This window comes from Megascapheus bottae, chromosome 7 (assembly GCF_031878675.1).
Source record: "Megascapheus bottae isolate mThoBot1 chromosome 7, mThoBot2.hap1, whole genome shotgun sequence".
Classification (NCBI taxonomy): Eukaryota; Metazoa; Chordata; class Mammalia; order Rodentia; family Geomyidae; genus Megascapheus; species Megascapheus bottae.
Window position 1 is genome coordinate 51,264,060 of NC_143515.1, and position 6,323 is coordinate 51,270,382.

The window sequence follows — 6,323 nt, forward strand, 5'->3', positions numbered from 1 at the left end:
GTCACCCCGTCACCCTCCCTGCAGTGAGAGACACAGTGAGCATGTGTGCCCAGCCCACAGAGGGTCACCTCTGCACGCACCAGGGAGCAGAACATCTGGAATACCATTGTAAAACCCCTTGGCACAATTAGAAAAGAAAAAAAAAAAGGAAAGCAAAATGAGCTTTGTTAGGAGGGTATATACCAGTGAGAGGAAGAGGGCTAATGAAGAGGAAAAAAGAGGATGAATAGTTAGTTTATTTGTATGTAGGAAAAGGAAACAATGAAACCTATTGGCAGTGTCTTAGAATGGGGGAGTTGGTAAGGAAGAGTGACAAGGCATCTTGTATAAAAATGTTACAATAGAACTTCCTTATACAATTCATGTATGTTAACATACATAACTGTAAAAGCGGGGGATTTATCAGGTAGTGGCTAGCAGCTGAAGTTAACGATCTAGATTTAATAATATGCTTAAATCTCCATTAAAAACACAGCTACTATAGCGGGTTGGGTTGACACAAGAATTAGCCCTTGTGGCTGAGCACAGTAGCACATATCTGAAACCTCAGCACTACGGAGGCCAGGGAAGGATGGCTGAAAGTTCATTGCCAGCCTGAGCTACATAGAGGGAGCCCATTTCCAAACAAAGTAGTTCACAATTACCTTCCTAATTAATTCAACCACTTCAAAACACTTAAACACAACTCAAACGAGCACAGACTAGAAACCTGGCAGGTAACATCTAGAACAGGGAAGCCCAGTACGTGAGAGTAGGGAGAGGCAGTCAGCCAGAGGGCCCCAGGGAAAAATTCTGCAGAGGCCAGAATGGCCTTTTTTTTTTTTTTTTTGCCAGTCCTGGGCTTGAACTCTGGGCCTGAGCACTGTCCTTGGATTTTTCTCAAGACAAGAGCTCTACCACTTGAGCCTCAGCACCACCTCCAGCTTTTTCTAAGTATGTGGTACCAAAGAATTGAACCCGGGTCTTCATGCATGCTAGGCAAGCACTCTACCACTACTACCACTAGGCCAAACTCCCGGCCCGGGATGGCACTTTTAAAGGCAGTGCCTGTGGTGAGGTACAGGTGACACTGTGGGTATCTGCCCAAAGCTAGAGGTGATGAAGATCTGGAGGAACTCTGTTAATCACTCTAAGGAAGCAATAATGTTTGTCATTTGCCTGGGCAGAGAGAAGGCAAGGAGAGACCTACAAAAAAAAGACTGGAAAGCCAGTTTTGCAGCACATGCAGAGACTAAAAGGCTAGTTTGAACTGGACCCTGAGAAAATCAGCAGCAGAACAAACGTGAAATTTTTCCAGGGTGTACTAACAGTCTGAGGGCCACAGAATTGCCACAGAAACCAACTCCTGAGGAGCACGTAAGACACAGTGAAAATAAGTCATCATATAAAAAAAGTCAAAAGAAAAGTTCACAAACAATTGTGGCAAGGCTCCCCTATAATTCCAGCTACTTGGGAGGTAGGGACAAAATTTTGAGTTTGAGGCCCATCTTGGTAAGTTATTGGGATTCTACTCAAACACAAACAACACAAACAGGGGCATGACTCAAGTGTAGGCTGCCTGCCCAGCACGTGCAGGGTTGTTGGTACTATTCCAAGTACTGGAAAATAAATAAGTGGATAAATGAATAGATACACGAGAGAATAAAGGTCACAACCCCTAAACCTATGCTCAAAGTAGGTTCTTAAGTTGGCTCTGAGCTTCCATTTGGCTAAATGAGAAAAGGACAACACACCAGTTAATATAGATTGAAACATCCATAGGACATGAGATAAGAATATTCTTAGCACTCAAACCAGAAAGGTTTTGATAGGGTTAAATAAGCACAAGATCGTGATCACTGGAGTTCGTGTAGAATTTGGGAAGATATCTTTGTCCTTGATCTTATCATTTATTTCTTTCAGCAAGGAAGTTGCTGGCTATCATTTAGAAATATCAACTTTCCAAGTCTCTTCCTTGAGGAAGGGAAGCATAAAAGCCTCCTCCTTGAGGTATTTAAGGAAAACTGGTGTTTGGTAGATGCCAGGTGCAAAATAGATAAGGTGACTGAGAGGGCCTGGATGTCTATGGGAAACATGGCATACAGGGTATAGAATTCTTCCCAGTGTATCCCCAGGGTCATTCTGAATATCGCCATCTCCTCTTGAACATCAGCCAACTTTTCCAATACATGAGCTCACCCAAAGAGCCAAAAAAGTTTATTAATTTGCTTTCATGATAATACTATTAAGAAACCTTTTCTCTAACTCCATGGTAAATCCTTGACCAATCCTGACATTCTATTAGCATATAGTTAAAGGGAGCCTGGCCACTTTCTGCTCTTTCTACCTTTCCTGTCTTTCTACCGAGCACACTCAGCACCTGATAGCCCATGGAATAATTGGCCTGATCTGCTTTTTGAATCTTGCCTTGTACTGAGACTGCTCCAGAATCCCCCGGGGTTCCTGGAACTCCAGTCTGGCTAGTGAGCTTCCATGGATAAATACTTCTCCTGATCAAAGCTGGCTTTCAAAGAAACATGAGCTCTTCAAAGTCTAGAACAATTCTTGCAGACTTCCAAAGAGAACCGATAGTAGGGGACCAGAGAGATAGGAGGTAGAGGCATTTTAGAGTTAATCACAATATTAGTGTTTTGCTTGTTTTGAAACAAGGTCTCACCATCTAGCCCAAGCTAGATGAGAACTTGATCCTCACTAGTGCTATGATTACAGGCATGCTTGAGGATACTTAGCAAAATAATAGTTCTTCTTAAAGCATAAATATTTTTCCTTTCCTTTTCTATCTACTTTTTCCTTTTCGATAATAAAAATAAAGTACATGCAGGGCAGCCATCAGCAGTGGTTGATATGTATACATTGTGTAGATGCACATCTATACATGGATTACACAGTGTTTTACAATGGATCTACACATTGTAGCCACTGCCCTGATTCAAGAATTTGAGTCTAGGCTGGATAAGGTGGCTCATGTCTGTAATCCTAGCTAGTCAGGAGGCTGAGATCTGAGGATCAAGGTTCAAAGCCAGCCCAGGCACAAAAAGACCTAAGACTCTTATCTCCAATTAACCTCTAGAAAATGGGAAGTGGGGCTTAGCTCAAGGGTAGGGCGGTAGCCTTGAGCTGAAGAGCTCAGGGACAGCACCCAGGCCCAGACTTCAAGCCCCATGATCCACCAAAAAAAAAAGAATTTAAGTCTAATAGTACCTGTGGGGCCTTGGGCGAGTTACTCCTTGAATCCTAGTTTCTGAATCACCATAGCAAAAATAATAATAGTTATTTACCTCAAAGAATTTTAAATGAAATACCACACATCAGTCAGTGTTAGCTATTACTATTGCAAAATTAGGAATACAAGCAAATACAAAGAAAACCAAAAGTATATATAATCCCATCATCTACCTCGATGTATAGAAATCCAATAATTTGTATGCTTTCTAATTGATACCTGCTTTCTAAATACTAAGCAATTCCATATTCTTTTATTATTATTTTATTATCTGAGTAATGTATAGAAGGGTAACAGTTACACTCATTACATAGCTGATGCTCTACTTCTTGAACATGGATATCCCTTTCCCTCCCTCCATTCCCTCCCAATCATCTTACTTTCCCCCTTCCCTTCCATATTTCAAATAAACAAATAAATGTATATACAATATACCAGGTAACAAAGATACAGTAACCCCATGAGATTAACCATACAGGGAAAAAAAGAGAAAAGAAATAACTGTACATAGTACATTGAGAACAATAATCACAAAGATAAATCTCATTTCCATGTCCTAGATTTCATTTCATGTATTCTCATCCTATATGACTTTATGTACATCGCTTTTGAGCTACTGTGGTCCTCTGCTAGGAGAGTCCTAGATGTGTACTAATTACTACAAATGAGGGAAACCATGGAGCGTATAGCAATTCATTATTCTTATACAACACGGTGCTCCTTGGAGTTACTTCACTTTTACCCCCCTCCCCTCTGTAAATTCATGACTATGAATTTCCAACTCACCTCACACAGCCAGATGACAGGTGACTTTAGAGATGGAACCTCCACCCTACCATGCAGACTACTTGTTCCTCAGGCCATGGACCCCTTGTGGCATTCACGATGGCTCCCAGCATGCCAATCGGCCTATCCTGAGGCTCCTGAGCAAACCCTCATGATATTGAGGCCATCCATTGTAACAAGATTCCTCCCCTAAAGGGTGCCAAAGCTAAACAACCCAGAAAGGCAGCTGTTCTCCAAACAGTGGTAAAGCTGAGTTCCAGGGTACTACATACACCATTAAAAATTCTCTGGAAGAGGAAGAGACTGAAGAGTCTTATCGGAGCACATTGTTTTTCTAAGTAACAAGACTAACCAAGTTCAAAACTAGAGGGTTTTCCTTTTGAATGGAGTTCATACCATTTTCTTACCAGTGATGCTTTGAAACCACAGTAAAACCTTCATATTATTGCAGAGCTGTCAAACACAAGTGAACTATATCCTTAAAATAAAATAAGCTCTTCCAGCCAAATTCACTTCAACTCTTTGGCCAGTTTGAATGGGCTGCACACTCTGCTTTACTTACTACTATGTGTGCATCTTAGCCTTCTGGACTGCCTGTGCCGTGCTGGGGATTGGTTAAAGTTCTTAAGAACTATGTCCTGCTACAATCACAAGTTCAACATTCCTGCGATCCTGCCTACACAGCTCACAACAGCAAAGCCTTCCTTCTAGGTCATGTGGAAATAAACCCCGCTCTCTGGCCTCTCCCTGTGACTCTGACTCTTGAGTTCTCAACAGCAACCTAGATCAATCCCTAAAATAATCCTCCAGATTCCAGACTTGATCTGTCCAGTCTCAGGCAAAAATTATCAGGCTCTCTCTAAAGCACCAGAGAACCAAGGCCTGTCATGGAAACATTGGTTCAACCATAATAAAACCTGACATTAAAACCACACACATGAACTACACATTTCATCCACCCAATGAAGACTTCAATCAAAACCACAGCCACATATTAAAATATGTGAGGCTGTTTGTTCCTCACAGTCCTGCTCATTTTAGCTTCTTCCATTGCCTGGTTTGCACAACTCTGGTTAATGCATGAGAAAGTGAGATGAAGGTAGGGAGTAAGATGAACTGGGAGCAGACCGGGAAAAGAAGACCTGCACTCAGGGCAGGGCAAGGCAGGGCAGGGCAGGCAAGGCTAGAAATACCAAAACAAACAAAGCCAACCACTGATGGCCCATTAGTGCGCCTTGAAGGGGACTGTTAAAGGCCCATTTGCAATAATCCAGAAAGGAGCTATGCTCCGTTTCTTTATCCCACCAAAACAGTTATGGGTGAACTGAAGTCTTTACTTTTCAAAAGCCAAGTTGTGTACAGTATTTTCTAGCAAGCATTCTAATTCTCTTTACTTTAAAAACCCAAACTGTTCTTATCAGAATTAAAACAAAACAAAAACTCCTCCTGGTATCGTTTTTTAAGAAGAAAGCCTAGGTCAAGAGGGAAAGAATGAGCAAAGGAAAGAAAGAAAAAGAGAATAGAGAAGAAAAGAACTGAAAAGATGCCCAGCCAAAGGAAACAGCCCACTCCTAAGGACTCTGCCGGAGCATCCACAAACCCCAGCCCCAGCGCAGGTCATTTCTGCGGGAAATATTTGGCCAAGTGTCACCGCTTGTCTGCCGCTGTGTCCCTTAGCGTGGCTGTTAAGAATTGGAGGGCAGGAGGGGGGCACAGGGCTGGAGACACACTTGGGGAACACGCAGCAACCTCTGGGGGAGCCGGGTGGGGAGAGCAGTCAGAAGAATAGGGAGAGTCCAGAAAGAAATTGAGGATCCGGACACACACACACACACACATACCCGGGGCTTGGATGCAGGACCGGGGCTGGTGCGGGCCTGGGTGGGGTCGTGGGGTGCACGTCGAGGGCCCAGCCTCCCCCCACCTCCCAGAACAGAGCCCAGATCTTTATTCTTTACAGTCAGGACCCGGGGCGCAGCCGCAGCCCTGAGGGCAGGGGTGACGAGGGGACCCCCACACACACACTTCCTCCGGAGTCCTGGGGCGCCTCTGGCGAGAGTTGGGGAGACCCTAATCCAGCACAACAGCGCGCCTAGGAGAGGCTGGAGTCCTGGGGTCTGCGCCCTCTGCCCCGCCCCTAAAGTCCCAGCAAACTGGGGGGTATGGCCCCACCCTGGAGGGGGGACACCCCAAGCCTCCCGGGGAGCCCTGCTGGGGAGGGGAGGGGGACCGGTCACTCACGGGCAGCGAGGCTGGGCTCCGACTCCGGCCGCCACCGTCCACTCCGGGAGGAGGGGAAGGGGGCGGGGAGAGG

General features: G+C 44.6%; 1 protein-coding gene across 2 annotated transcripts in view; it reads right to left on the reverse strand.

Moving 5' to 3' along the window:
* Nucleotides 1-6,323, reverse strand: part of Ston1 (stonin 1) — a 43,859-nt gene extending 37,536 nt beyond the window's left edge. Inside the window, exon 1 of one of the 2 annotated variants that reach the window (XM_090336970.1) lies at nt 6,251-6,323. The gene's annotated coding sequence lies outside the window, so the exon portion shown is untranslated. Of the gene's footprint in view, nt 1-4,009; nt 4,464-6,250 lie in introns of those variants that run through there. The other variant, XM_090336972.1, reaches the window with a different exon arrangement.